Genomic DNA, 15,563 nt, shown 5'->3' with positions numbered 1-15,563 from the left:
CATTTGCCCCAGTGATGTAAGTGGATATATTTTCATGTTTAAATTCAACTCTTCTGCCAGGTAGACGTTCTGGGGAGGTAGTTTCAAGCTGGAGAGATGAGGAAGGGGAGAAGTCAACCTGTCATTAAACAATAACTATAAAGAAAAAAAAATGACCCACATTTGAGAGCTGATCGTTTATAAACAAAGGGTAAAGAGAACTAAACCATCAAGTGGTTAGAAATCACCCAGTTCAACCCTACCCATTTACAGATGGAAAAAAATTGAAGTTCAGAGAAGAGAAGGGACCAAATCACACATTTTAGTTCATGGAAGAATCAGAACTAGAGCAAAAACAATCCCAATTCCCATGCTGATATGAAACATAGAAAGTGAATAGAATCCATGTTTATGTTTCCTCAAAGAACTTGGTCAAAATGTCCAAGACTTAAGACAAGCAAGACACCCCAGTGTCACAGGAATAGATAACAGAGTAAATAGTACTATGATTAGACCTCCATCTGCATAAGGTAGAACAATCCTACAGACTTTCTAACATACTCAAGAAGATGTAAAATATGCACAAAATACAACCCAATTTTCTCTCATTAATATGTTCACTAAGAAAACTCAGAAAGACGCTAAGTCCCAGCAGGAGAGCATGGCCCCAGTTCTAGCAAAACACTGATATGAGAGTTTCAATGTTGCAATTTAGTCCAGAAGGGGAATTTTTTTCATTTTAAGAAATTAAGAAAATCCTTTCACTTTAAAAAATTTTTTTCATTTTTAGGTGGTTTTCATCCCATCCAGCAATCTCCTTTTTTTGCACTCCAAAGACATTTATGGAAGGAACATCTACAGGAAATGAGGGACATAATGAAAAAGACCTAGTCAGACCCTGCTATACATATACAGTTCCACCAACATGCAAGGTGATGCCTGAAATACTATTAAACTCTTAGAGAATGATACTATTCATAATAGTAAAAGTAAAACAGAGATGATAAGACCCAAGTCTTCTGTAGAAGGAACAGTGAAGTTAGTTAATCAGTCCTTTGACCCCAAATCTTCCTGTGTTACTCTAGATTAGCTAAATGATGCTTGAACAAGTCACGAGCTCAGAAAAGCTGCTTTTGTAAGAAATGACCTAGGTTTTATAGCAACTTCTATGAATTCTAAATTTTTATTTCATTCTGTCTTCATGTATTAATCCTTCATCTTATAGTTTCGATCACTTTAGGTTATAATTGTTTGGAATTATGGAACCTTCCTATTCACTTCTGTTAGAGTCATTATTTTTATTAACAAGTAAATTATAAATTTCTCAAGCTATCTTAGCAAGACAATCAAAACTGAATTCCATAGCTTCTCTGAGATAATACTGACATCCTTAGTCCTCCTTTTTAGAGGAAAATAAAAGACCAGTTGTGTATCAGACTGTAAATTTAAATGGACAGTCCAGGAAACAGGGTGTGTATATAGGAATGCCTTTCTTTATTCATGAGGGCTTCCAGAGTGATAAGTCTACCCCAAGGGAATTACAAGAATCCATCATGCACTGCTTTACACTGAACATATTCATAGAATCAATTTGTGCCAACCACTGTTTTATTTCTCCTTTCTCCTTCTTATGTATTTATACCTCAGATTATCTTGCTTTAATCTGAGATGAACAGATGGACCATAAATAGCCTGATAACCCCCCCCAAAAAAATGGAAATAAGATTCCACTCTTAACCATACTGTATACTCAGTTACAATTCATTTTAGCCAAGCTAAGTCACTAAGCAACATAACCTGAAGATACTTAGTATTTTCAATATTCACAGTATAGAGATATGTATAGTATCCAAAGGGTGAACCAGACACCTGGTCTATAATAAGGAAAGGATATGGCCTGCTAAAACACTTTGTTCTATAGCATCATTGCTGACAATCAACGAGAGAGAGGAGACTGGGGTTTGGTGAGAGCCCACGGGACACTGAGCTCTGGGAACAGTCGCAGTATATAGAGTCCAAGGTAAAGACTGTTAGCTCCTTTCAGAGGACATACCTGAGGCTTTGAAGGGTTGTGCTAGACCAACTCTCCAGGTGAATGAGAATTAAGAGATGAAAAAGTGCACAGAATGTCTTAAAGCAAAAAGAGGGTCCTGAAGAAACCTGAAGAAAACAGGATGGAAGTTAGGTGGCCTGCAGAACGACCCTGTAACATAGAACCCTGGGTTGCTCTCAACTATATAAAACTTTGTGCCCCTTATTTTGATTTATGTTTCATCAAATTTTCATTTCATAGTTTTAGGAAGAAAGTAAGACATAAAATTAACTTATTTCCCATAAAATATTTGAGATATATCTAGTTTTGAGCCTTTTGTTGAACCCATTTGCACATTACAAGCACCCTTTGTAAGATAGTGCATGATTACTTGACTCTGCCAAAAGCAAAGGCTAAGCAACATTAAAGGTATAAACCAGCGGTCTCTTGGGAATAATGTCCTAAAATTATATCTATTAAATCTATTTACAAACTTATTCACAAAACTGCATAAATCATGAAAGAACTAGACATGTCTAATAATGCCATTCACTATCTAGCAGGGGAAGCTGGTTCTCTTTGACATACTAGCCCCTGCCTTACCAGAATCCCGTGGTCAACTATGGAGTTGCCCAAGAACTTTTAAAGAAATACACCTCCTTGGAACTCTTCCAAGTACTTGAATACCTGTCCCAGCTTTCTTCCAACCTGCCATCAACCTGACTACATTTCCTTTGCATGAATTCCTAAGCTGTATTCCAGCTACTGAAAACCACAAAGCAGTTTGAGTTTTCCCCACTGTCATTAGTTTCTCCAGCTACCCTTGGGTCATTATTTTTGTCCCTTCTTTCCTTCCCTAGTTGTCTCCACTTTCCATTAGGCATTTCTTCTGATCTAAATAACTCTTCTCAAAACTATAGACTACCTCTAATACCACTCATTTTCAAAAGATGAGCTTTGTCATCTCTTTACTGGATTATTCATTCCTGTAGTCACTGATTATGCAATATGCAATATGAATTACTCCTATAATTTAAATCATATGCATAAAATACAAACATAAAATATCATAGAGCTAGAACATAGAATAGAGGTACCAGGGACTGGAAGGAGGGAGGAATGTGGCATTAGTATTTCATAGTAGAGTTTCAATTTGAGTTGATGAAAAAGTGAGATGGAGAGCAGTGATGTTTGTATAACAATGTGAATGTACTTAATTACTACTGAACTATACACTTAAAAATGTACAGTTAAAAAATGGTTAAAAAATGGTAAGTTTTATGTTACATTTATTTTACCATGAAAATTACCAAAAAAAGAAAGGGTTAAGAACATAAGCACTAAGTAATGATACAAAAACTATTTCTGATATAGAAAGCATAGTATAATATCATATCTAGGCTATCATTTAAAAAATGGAAAATACATGCAAATGAAATGAATTAGTAAGGATTACACAAAATGACAGGAATAATTTTAGAAAAAAAAATTTCTAAATAAGAAAACTACATAAATAATTATTCCCCTGTGCCAGATTACCAGAGAAATGCTCACCTGGACATGAAAATAGGAAACATCTAAATCAGTCATGGAAACTACCCTAGATTGATCCCAATTACTGCTTAAATCTCCAAAATTATGTACTGGAAAGAATCACCGGGGAAGTCAACAAAAGGACAAGGCACCCTTCCCGCTTCATGTGAAACTGGAACTGCATGTACAGAAAATAAGCAAATGAGAACCCGACAGGCCTGGAAGGATGCCCTCAGTTCAGAGGAACGAGGGCTGGAGGGGACTAAGCCAGGGCAGAGCTGGGGAACATGTAAAATGCGCTACCTCTTTAAAAAGTGTTCCTGGCTGCAGAAGCCAGCCCAGTGAGTACTCTGGCTGCGTTCACTCCTGATTTACATAGGGCCCTGAAGACTGCCCCAGAAAACATGTGAGAAAGGAATGTGACTAGCTGGCTTCTGAGGATGGCAGCCACGCCAAGTGACAATGCCCTTGCTAATTACTTAGTGCCACACCAAATACCTAAGAGAAAGTCTTTGGTTTGAGGCAAACTTCCATTTGATTACTTACGGAGCCAATGCTGGCTTCCTCCCAGGCCTCACAGGAAGATGAATTTCTAGTTGGTAAATTAAACTACTACAAACTTAACCTTTTCCTTCTTCTGGACTTCTGTCAAGCAATGACTCATAGAAGTGTTTGAAAAAAACACAGGGCAATACCTGATACTGCATATGCATAAGATTTGGTCTCCAAGGATAAGCAACAGAGAAAAACACAAATTTACCAGGCCAATAAGACATATAATTATAGGACAAAATGACAGAAGACTCTAGACTCACAATAAATATTTACTTGAGAAATAAGTGTACTACTTAAAAGGGAAAACTTCAGAAAACTTCTAGCTCATTCTCTTAAAATTACTGAGGACATAGCAGCATCTTCAAACACAGCACAGGTGGTCATGAAAAGAGATGCAAGATCAGAAAAGAGTATGTATTAACCAGAAAAGAAAAAGAAAAGAGATTTGAGTTATGGGCTTGAATGAAGGTGGTTGATAAAGCAGAAAATAAAACAAGTGGAGCAGAAGACAACACAAAGCTTCCAGATGGGGAAAAGCTACATGGGCAAAGATTTTATAGACTCTAAAACAAATAGAATATATGAGCAAAAAGTAGTAAAGGAAGAAAGGAAACATCATTGCTGGAGCTGGGAAAAGGTAAATTTATCCCTGTTTTAGAAAACTGTTACACCAATACACAATTTAAATCAAATGGGAATTTTTCAGACTTGAAATTTCTGTATCATTCTGCAGAATACCCAACAGTCTGGCAGAAACCAAGTAGAAAAATACCTCTAACCCCCACACCTGGAGAATCAAAAAAATGAGATAAAAGCAAGCCAGAACCACAACATGGTTTGCTTATCGAAATAGCACCTGACACCAGACTTACATCATCTAAAGTGTAAGAGAAGATTGTCTCTCTGGAATCTGAGCAAATGAAAATACTCAACAGCATCAAGAAAAAGATACCACACTCACTGAAACAAAAACATCATGCTTAAAAAACAGTGATTCAAAATTTAGAAGGATTGGAATATGAATGGGTGCCCAAAGTGTAAAACAAAAAACAAAGTGAAGGAAAACGACTAGTCCAGACCATCTAAGAGTCAAACAGAAGAAATTTCAGAATGAAAGAGAAAAAGAAATGGAGGGAAAACAACATCAAATACCTCAAATATTTTCTAAAATGGAAGGTCATGTTTGCAGAGCATTAGGGTCTACTGAGTTCCCACCTGCCACCTAGCACATCCTCCATCACGAGTTTTTTTACTTTTTAACTCTGAAGGTTTCAAAAAATCCTGTGAGATAACAAATGATTTGAAATCAGAATACTTTTGGACTTCTCAATAGCAACCCTGGAAACTCAAACATAATGGAGCGATGATGAAGAAAGTAATTTACAACCTGGAATTCTATTGAAGGATGATAAGGAAAAGGCAGGTATAGGAGTCCAACACAGGACAAAAGCAAAGGGAATTCCTGGCATATGTGAAGGGAGATCCCTGGCTGACAGGTAAGGAGATTTAGGGTTAGGGTTAGGGTTAGGGAGGGGGGCAAGAATGGAGGAAGGAAGAACTGTATAGAGGGAAAAGAGGGGTGGGTGGGGTGGAGTGGAAGGGGGAAAAAATGGCAGAATGAATCAAACAACATTGCCCTGTGTAAATTTATGATTACACGAATGGTATGCCTTTACTCCATGTACAGAGAATCAAAATGTATCCCATTTGTTTACAATAAAAAAAAGAAAAAAGGTAACTCTGACAGATTAACTGTCCATCTGGATCTACTGAGAGCAGATTTCTACAACTTTGGGGTTTAATGAGAAATAAGTACACAAAAAACTGAGCAAATATTTAAAAATAGTGGTTGGTCACAGTCGCAGAGCGAACTGGCGGGGGAGCCAGGCCTCCTATATCACAGAGGTAAGCGGTAGGCAGCTATCCGGCCCAGCTGGCAGGCCAAGGATAGACGTCATAACCCAGCGACTCCGCCTGAGCCCTGCACCTAGGTTGGTGCTATCACTGGTTGGTTGCAGTCGCAGAGACTGCCCAACCACCACGCGGACGTATGTTGCTATCACGGAGTTGGCCAGGGGCTTCTTTATAGGCTAGTGCAGGCATTTTGAATTACTCCTGAGGGCGTGGCCATCATCATTGGAAGGGCAACTCCCTTCCTGAGACACCTACAGGAGGCTAGAGGACCTTTGACAAGACCCAGGAGCCAAGAAGAGGAGGTATTGAGAGACTCGGGACCAACTCAGAGCCACCTGGGAATACACCGCACCTGAAGGCCACCACCCCTAGAAGGCCAGCTTCCTAGTGGAGCACCGCATTATCAACTTCTTCCAAGACTTCAGGCTACTGAAGGCTGACAGGTGAGTTATTGGAAATCTACAGAGACACTATTAGTCAATAGAGAAAGTCTGCAATATCCCAGAGTTTCACTATTAGAGGGGTAGATACCTGAACAATATGAGAAAACAAGGGAAGAAAACGTCCCAAACAAACCTAAATGGTATAGCAATAAAATCCAAATGACAGCATGGCAGAAGACATGTCAGAAAGGGAGTTCAGAATGTACATAATCAAAACGATCAGGGAAGCAAACGAGGAAATGAAAGAGCAAATGCAGGCATTGAAGGATGAGATGAAAGGGCAAATGCAGGCATCGAATGATCGCACCAATTGACAGTTAAAAGAGCAAATACAGGAAGCAAAAGATCATTTCAATAAAGAGTTAGAGATATTGAAAAAAAAAACAAACAGAAATCCTTGAAATGAAGGAAACAATAAACCAAATTAAAAATTCCATAGAAAGCATAACCAATAGGATAGAACACCTCAGATATTGAAGAAAAAATATTTAATCTTGAAAACAAAGTTGACCAAACAGAGAAGATGGTAAAGAAATCATGAACAGAATCAACAAGAACTATGGGATATCATGAAAAGGCCAAATTTAAGAATTATCAGGATTGAGGAAGGCTTAGAGAAACAAACCAAAGGAATGAACAATCTATTCAATGAAATAATATCAGAAAATTCCCCAAATCTGAAGAATGAAATGGAAAATCAAGTACAAGAGGCTTATATGATTCCAAATACACAAAATTACAATAGACCCACACCAAGGCACATATTAATGAAAATACCTAACATACAAAATAAAGACAGAATTTTAAAGGCTGCAAGAGAAAAGAATCAAATTACATTCAGGGGAAAACCAATACGGATATCAGCAGATTTTTCAATCCAGACCCTAAAAGCTAGAAGGGCCTGGAACAACATTTTTCAAGCTCTGAAAGAAAATGGATGCCAACCAAGAATCTTATACCCAGCAAAATTTACCTTCAGATTTGACAATGAAATAAAATCCTTCCATGATAAACAAAAGCTAAAAAGAACTTACAGAAAGAAAGCCGGCATTACAGAACATTCTCAGCAAAATATTCCATGAAGAAGAGATGAAAAACAATGATGTAAATCAGCAAAGGGAGGAGCTACCCTAAAGGAACAACCAAATAAAGGAGAAATCAAGCCATGTCAAAAAAAAAAAAAAATGAGCCAAATGATCGGGAATACAAATCATATCTTAATAATAACCCTGAATGTAAATGGCCTGAACTCATCAATCAAGACACAGACTGGCAGATTGGATTAAAAAGAAAGACTCAACAATATGCTGCCTGCAAGAGACTCATCTCATAGAAACAGATACCTACAGACTAAAGGTGAAAGGATGGGGAAAAACATACCATGCATATGAACACAGCAAAAAAGCCGGAGTATTCATCCTCATATCAGATAATGTGGACTTCAAGTCAAATTTAGTCAGAAGGGATAAAGAAGGACATTTCATACTGCTTAAGGGAAGCATCAATCAGTAAGACATAACAATCAAATATCTATGCCCCGAACATTGGCCTATCCGTGTACGTCAAACAAATCCTTCTCAATGCCAGAAATCAAATAGACCACAACACAATAATACTAGGTGATTTTAACACACCTCTCTCACCACTGGACAGATCCTCCAAACAAAAATTTAACAAAGAAACCATAGATCTCAAAAACACAATCAATAATTTAGACTTAATGGACATTTATAGAATATACCATCCAACAAAGAGCAAATACACTTTCTTCTCAGCAGCACATGGATCCTTCTCTAAAATAGACCATATATTATGCCACAAAGCTACTGTTAGCAAATACAAGAAGACAAAGATAACACTTTGTATTCTATCAGATCATAAGGGATTGAAATTAGAAATAAATGACAGAGTAAAAAACAGAAACTACTCCAACACCTGGAGATTAAATAATACACTATAGTATGATGAATGGATAACAGAAGATATCAAGAAGGAAAGTAAAAAATTCTTAGAGGTAAATGAGAACAAAGACACATCATATCAAAATCTCTGGGACACTATGAAAGCAGTTCTTAGAGGAAAATTTATTTCATGGAGCGCATTTAATAAAAGAAGTAAAACCCAACAAATAAATGACCTAACACTACGACTCAAAGCCCTAGAAAAAGAACAACAGACCAACACCAAAAGTAGTACGAGACAGGAAGTAGTTAAAATCAGAGCTGAAATCAAGGAAAATGAAACAAAAGAAATAATCGAAAAAAATTGACAAAATAAATAGTTGGTTCTTTGAAAAGATAAACAAAATTGATAAACCCTTAGCCACACTAACAAAGAGAAGGAGAGAGAAAACTCAAATTACTAAAATTCAGAATGAACAAGGAAATATCACAACAGACATGAGTGAAATACAAAACATAATTAGAAGCTATTTTGAAAATCTATACTCCAACTAAATAGAAAATCTCGAAGACATCAACAGGTTTCTAGAGACATATGAATTGCCTAAACTGAACGAGGAGGATATACACAATTTAAATAGATCAATTTCAAGTAATGAAATAGAAGAAGTCATCAAAAGCCTACCAACTATGAAAAGTCAGGGACCAGATGGGTTCTCAGCCAAGTTCTACAAAACCTTTAAAGAAGAGCTCATTCCAATACTTCTCAAAGTATTTCATGAAATAGAAAAGGAGGGAACTCTATTCTATTCAAACTCATTCTATGAAGCCAATATCACCCTGATACCTAAACCAGACAGAGACACATCAAGGAAAGAAAATTTCAGACCAATTTCCTTAATGAACATTGATGTAAAAATTCTCAACAAAATCTTAGCAAATCACATACAAAAATATATTAAAAAGATAGTGCTCCACGATCAAGAGGGTTTGATCCCAGGGATGCAAGGTTGTTTCAACATCCGGAAATCAATAAATGTAATTCACCATATCAATAGACTTAAAATCAAGAATCACATCATTATTTTGATAGATGCAGAAAAAGCATTTGATAAAATACACCTTCCCTTCATGCTCAAAACACTGGAAAAAATAGGGATAGTGAGAACATTCCTTAACATTGTAAAGGCCATCTATGCTAAGCCCATGGCCAATATCATTCTAAATGGTGAAAAACTAAAAGCATTCCCCCTAAAAACTGGAACAAGGCAGGGATGCCCTCTTTCACCACTTCTATTCAACACTGTCCTTGAAAGTCTAGCCAGAGCAATTAGACAGACCAAGGAAATTAAAGGAATACAAATAGGAAAAGAAGAATTCAAACTATCCCTATTTGCTGATGACATGATTATATATTTAGAGGAACCAGAAAATTCCACCAGAAAACTTTTAGAACTCATAAGTGAATTAAGTAAAGTAGCAGGATATAAAATTAATGCTCATAAATCCAATGCATTTTTATACATAAGTGATGAATCTTCAGAAAGAGAAGTTAGGGAAACTACCCCATTCACAATAGCTTTGAAAAAAATAAAATACTTGGGAATCAATCTCACAAAAGAGGTGAAAGACCTCTACAATGAGAACTACAGAATACTAAAGAAAGAAATTAAAGAAAACCTTAGAAGATGGAAAGATCTCCCATGTTCTTGAATAGGCAGAACTAATATTGTCAAAATGGCCATCCTACCAAAAGTGCTATACGGATTCAATGCAATTCAATTAAAATCCCAATGACATACCTTTCAGAAATAGAGCAAGCAATCATGAAATTCATCTGGAAAAATAAGAAACCCAGAATAGCTAAAGCAATCCTTAGCAGAAAGAGTGAAACAGAGGGTATCGCAATACTAGACCTTCAACTATACTACAAAGCAGTAGTAACAAAAATGGCATGGTATTGGCACCAAAATAGACAGGTAGATCAATGGTACAGAATAGAGGACACAGACACAAACCCAAATAAATACAATTTTTTTTTTTTTGTTTTAGTTTTCATTTTATTGTAAAACATCAAGGATGGTATGACAGGGTTTCTTAGAATCAGGTCCATATTTTAACTCAAGGAAATTTTATAATCTTCTCAAATATCTGTCAAATTTGTTCCTAAATATTCAACCATAATTAATTTTATCATGTTTCCAAATTAAGCAAACTGAAGTCATAATTTCAATTACCTGTGAAGTTTTCCTATGCTGAGTCTCTTCCATAAGCCCACTGGAGTATTTTATCCTTCCAAAAAATAACAGTTTAAAATTATCTTCATAATATGTAACTGCCCTTCTAGTTTTCTACCTTTGACTACATAAACTTAATGCCTAAAAAAAATTTCTACCTTAGTCTCTAGCAGTATTCAGTGTCATACTCTGTATTCCAGAGTTCTTAAATAGAAAATGGAATGTACAGGGTTTGGTTTTTTTGTTGTTGTTGTTCTGTTTTTTTGTGGTACATGGGATTAAAACCAGGTCCTAGCACATACAAGTCAAGCAAAGTGCTCTACCATTGAACTACATCTCCAGTCTTTTTATTCATTCATTCTTAATTTTGAGACAGGGTCTCCCTAAGTTGCCCAGGCTTGCAGGAAACTTTTGATCCTCCTGCCTCAGTCTCCCGAGTAGCTGGAATTACAGGTATGTGATGCCACACCCAGTAGAAGGTACTTTTTTGTGGGGGTACTGGGTATTGAACTCAGGGGCACTCAACCACTGAGCTACATCCTCAGCCCTATTTTGTATTTTATTTAGAGACAGGGTCTCAGCACCTCCCCTTTGCTGAGGCTGCTCTGAACTCATGATCCTGCCTCAGCCTCTTGAGCTGCTGGGATTACTGGGATTACAGGCATGAGCCACTGCGTCCAGCAAATAGACACTTTTTGTTCTTCCAGAGGAGGGCCAGAAGGCATTATCTATATTAGGGTAGTTGTATGAGTGTACATTCTACTGCAGGTTTTCAACCACATATGAACACCAACAAATGTTCTTTTAAGATTTCTCAATTAAGAGTTGCCAAAAGACCTTTGGGGTGACAACAAAGGCCCCTTAGAAAGTGAGTTCAAGATTTCTCTGAAGAGAAACCATACACAGCCTTTTATTAGATATGCAAAAGAGTCTGTAATTCTGCCCCCTTCCAAAATACTAAGAATCATCTCACTATATCCTTTTATTTTACAAAATCTTTAATATGTGGAACTTTTTAGAACAGTCTGACATCATTCAGCATCTGATCCCATTCTCTAAACACCTCTAACAAGTTGGAATTTTATAAATTGGGGCAGGTACTGTAGTTCCTTTCTTACACTCTTTCACAATTAAACACTACATTTCTAGCATTTCAAAGAGTTTAATTATTGTCAAAGATATCTGGATTATAGCTTAACCCGTAGAACTTAGAGTTCATGATTTTTATATAAAGGCAAATTAATATCTGAATATATCAATATATAAACCTAAATATATCAAGGTCATAATGACACAACCATTTCAAAATTATTGAAAATATGTCATTTTCTTGAAATGAACTTGGCATAGAAGGCAGCAAAGGGGTCTTTATAAGGAGTATCTGAATCGGATTTGGTCAATGGTATTTGGCAAAGTCATCGAAATCTAGGAGAAGCAGCAGCAAGTTCTGTGAAAGGCCCATGAAGCTGGAGCACAGCCAGTAGAGAACCATTGAGGAAGGCACTGTTGCAGCAATTGGAATCATCAATACTGATACCGCACGGGCAAAGTACTTAACACACTTCTGAAATCAAGACATTCCAATTTTTTGTAGAGCAAAAATCTCCACTATTAATAAATTGGTGACACCAACAGAGACAGGAAGAATCCAAGTGGAATCCAGCAAAGTGAGGTCAGGAAACCAGAGGATCCCACCAGTAGCTAACTGCTCCTGAACAGAAAAACCTGCTTCTGTGTGTACCGCCCCTGTACTAAAATTCCGGAGGGCAACAGAAATGAAGATCCACATTGGAAACTGAATCCAAACCGACAATGTGGCTTTGAAAGGATGGCAGTGTCCCGAACATACAGCTCTGAAACAAGCCTCCTCATATTCTTCAGATAAGTGAGCCTGGTAATTCTTTTGGACCATCCCAACTGACTTGCATAAACTGCAACTTCATGGTTAAGATGCCTGGCAATTTTTTATTTCTGGTTGCAAATTTTCCACCTTGGCCAGGATGTAGTGCTGGTAGGCGGCTAGGGGCAGCGTGACCGCGCTGCGCAGCACCACAGTGGTGAGCAGAATGCTGCCCCACCAAGGAAGGCCCAAGACGGCATGCGGGCCGAGCAGCACTTCTTCAGTGGCCCGAAATGCATGGACGCTGCCAGGGCCTCATACCAGCCGCCTGCACCGCCTGGGGCAACTGCAGAGACTGATGCCACCGCCCACATTGGGAGAGCAGAGGGCTCGGTGCTGCTCCTGAGGGATGGCATAAGAGGCAGGGCCCCAGTCCGGAGCTGTAGGGTAGGCAGCACCGCTGCCACCAACCACCCATCCTACACAGCATGTCTGTATTGGAGCCATAAATACAATTTCTTCATACTAGACAAAGGTGCCAAAAGTATGCAATGGAGAAAAGATAGCCTCTTCAACAAATGGTGCTGGGAAAACTGGAAATCCATATGCAGCAGAATGAAACTAAACCCCTATCTCTCACCCTGCACAAAAATCAACTCACAATGGATCAAGGACCTGGAAATCAGACCAGAGACCCTGCATCTTATAGAAGAAAAAGTAGGTCCAAATCTTCAACTTGTTGACTTAGGATCAGACTTCCTCAACATGACTCTCATAGCACAAGAAATAAAAGCAAGAATCAATAACTGGGATAGATTCAAACTAAAAAGCTTTCTCTCAGCAAAGGAAACTATCAGCAATGTGAAGAGAGAGCCTACAGAGTGGGAGAATATCTTTGCCACTCATACTTCAGATAGAGCACTAATTTCCAGAATATATAAAGAACTCAAAAAACTACACCAAGAATACAAATAATTCAATCAACAAATGGGCTAAGGAAATGAACAGACACTTCACAGAAGATCTATAAGCAATCAACAAACGGATGAAAAAATGGTCAACATCTTTAGTAATAAGAGAAATGCAAATCAAAACTACACTAAGATTCCATCTCACCCCAATTAGAATGGTGATTATCAAGAATACAAGCAACAATAGGTGTTGGAGAGGATGTGGGGAAAAAGGTACACTCATACATTGCTGGTGGGGCTGCAAATTAGTGCAGCCACTCTGGAAAGCAGTGTGGAGACTCCTTAGAAAACTTGGAATGGACCCACCATTTGAGCCAGCTATCCCACTCCTCTGTCTATACCCAAAGGGCTTAAAATCAGCATACTACAGAGATACAGCCACATCAATATTCATAGCTGCTCAATTCACAATAGCCAGATTGTGGAACCAACCTAGATGTCCTTCAATTGATGAATGGATAAAGAAACTGTGGTATATATATATATATCATGGAATATTATTCATCCATAAAGAATAATAAAATTATGGCATTTGCAGGCAAATGGATGCAGTTGGAGAATATCATGCTAAGTGAGATAAGTCAATCTCAAAAAACCAAAGGACGAATGATCTCACTGATAATTGGATGATGACATATATAGGGGGTGGGAAGGGGGCAAGAATGGAGGAAGGAGGGATTCTATAGAGGGAAAAGAGGGGTGGGAAGGGTGGGGGGGAAAATAATAACAGAATGAATCAAAAACTATTACCCTAGGTAAATGTATGATTACACAAATGGTATGCCCCTACTTCATGTACAAATAGAGAAACAAGAAGTATCCCATTTGTTTACAATAAAAATGAATTAAAAAAATATTTAGAAATAATGAAGAGGACAGGAGGGGAACAGGAATGGGAAAGACAGGGGGATGAATCTGACACGATTTTCTTACGTACATATATGAATACACCACAGCGGATCTCCAGATCATGCACAACCATAAGACTGGGATCCTAATTAGAATAGGATATACTCCATGTTTGTATAAATATGTCAAAATATACTCTACTGTCATGTATATCTAAAAAGAACAAATAAAATTTTAAAAATAAATAAATAAAAGGAGAACAAAAGATTCTCAGAAGAGGAAAAGGATTCATAAAATTCGACCTGGCTCAGGTGGGAATCACATTAACAAGCTCACACCAACAATGAATACTGGCAAAGGTACAGCCGCATGATTAGGTGTGTCACGAAAATAAGCACAATGGCACAACTTCCATATGGAAAATCTATTAGTAATTACAACTTATAAACCAAAAAGGAGAAGGAAAAACCTGAAAATTTAAAAATGTATACTCATTTCAAAGCAATATATTGTATGCAGTTCAAAAAAATTTTTTTAAATAAAATAAAATCATAGAGGTTTGATGCAAATACCAAATAAGGCAGCCTAGCTCCAGTGAAGGCAAAATGTTAAGGAAGAACAGGAATCCTTTATCTGCGCAAGCTTCTTGGAGCTACTGAACATTTTCAAATGTATGGCTTTGATTTACAAATTTATAACTTCAATAAAAAAATAAAAACAAAAGAAGAACATCTCTGCCAAAACAAAATTTTAAACTAGAAAAAGCAGAAGTGCCACTGCAGAAAATCCAAGTTGATGCCATGGAAGGCTGGTTTGGAAAAAAGCACATACATCTATTTTTTTAACAATGAAATATATTGGGTTGGTTAGAAATTATAGATATAAGGGACAGAAAATAAAGATCCAGTATAAGAATAACTGGCATACTTAAAAAGAACAAAATAAACAAGTTATTTACCAATGAAAGTAAACTTTCCTAACTCCTACCTCAAAAACAAACACACACACAAAATCCCCAAATAATCTGATTAAAAAATGGGCAAGACTTGAGTAGATATTTTTTCAAAGAAGATAAACAAATGACTAGCAAACATGAAGTAATGCTCCTTGTCACTGATTATCAGAGAAATGCAAATGGGATATTATGAGATATCATCGCACATTAATTAGGATGACCATTACCAAAAAAAAGAAGAAGAAAGAAAAGAAAAGAAAACAAGTGTTGGTGAGGCGATGAAGAAATTAAAACCCCTGCGCACTATTGGTGGGATGATAAAATGGTGCAGTCATTGTGGAAAACAGAAAGGAA

At 37.2% G+C, this 15,563-nt stretch overlaps 1 protein-coding gene and 1 pseudogene across 5 annotated transcripts in view; both read right to left on the bottom strand.

Annotated features, from left to right (window-relative positions):
* The window catches only part of Lpar1 (lysophosphatidic acid receptor 1), a 156,867-nt gene that overhangs the window by 85,638 nt on the left and 55,666 nt on the right, over positions 1–15,563 (bottom strand). The gene's annotated exons all lie outside the window — the stretch shown is intronic.
* Positions 11,917–12,924, bottom strand: LOC124964953 (cytochrome c oxidase assembly protein COX18, mitochondrial-like; annotated as a pseudogene).

The sequence above is a fragment of the Sciurus carolinensis genome, chromosome 14, assembly GCF_902686445.1.
Source record: "Sciurus carolinensis chromosome 14, mSciCar1.2, whole genome shotgun sequence".
Classification (NCBI taxonomy): domain Eukaryota; kingdom Metazoa; phylum Chordata; class Mammalia; order Rodentia; family Sciuridae; genus Sciurus; species Sciurus carolinensis.
Note: the sequence above shows the minus strand (reverse complement) of the source record. Positions and strands in the feature narration are given on the sequence as shown.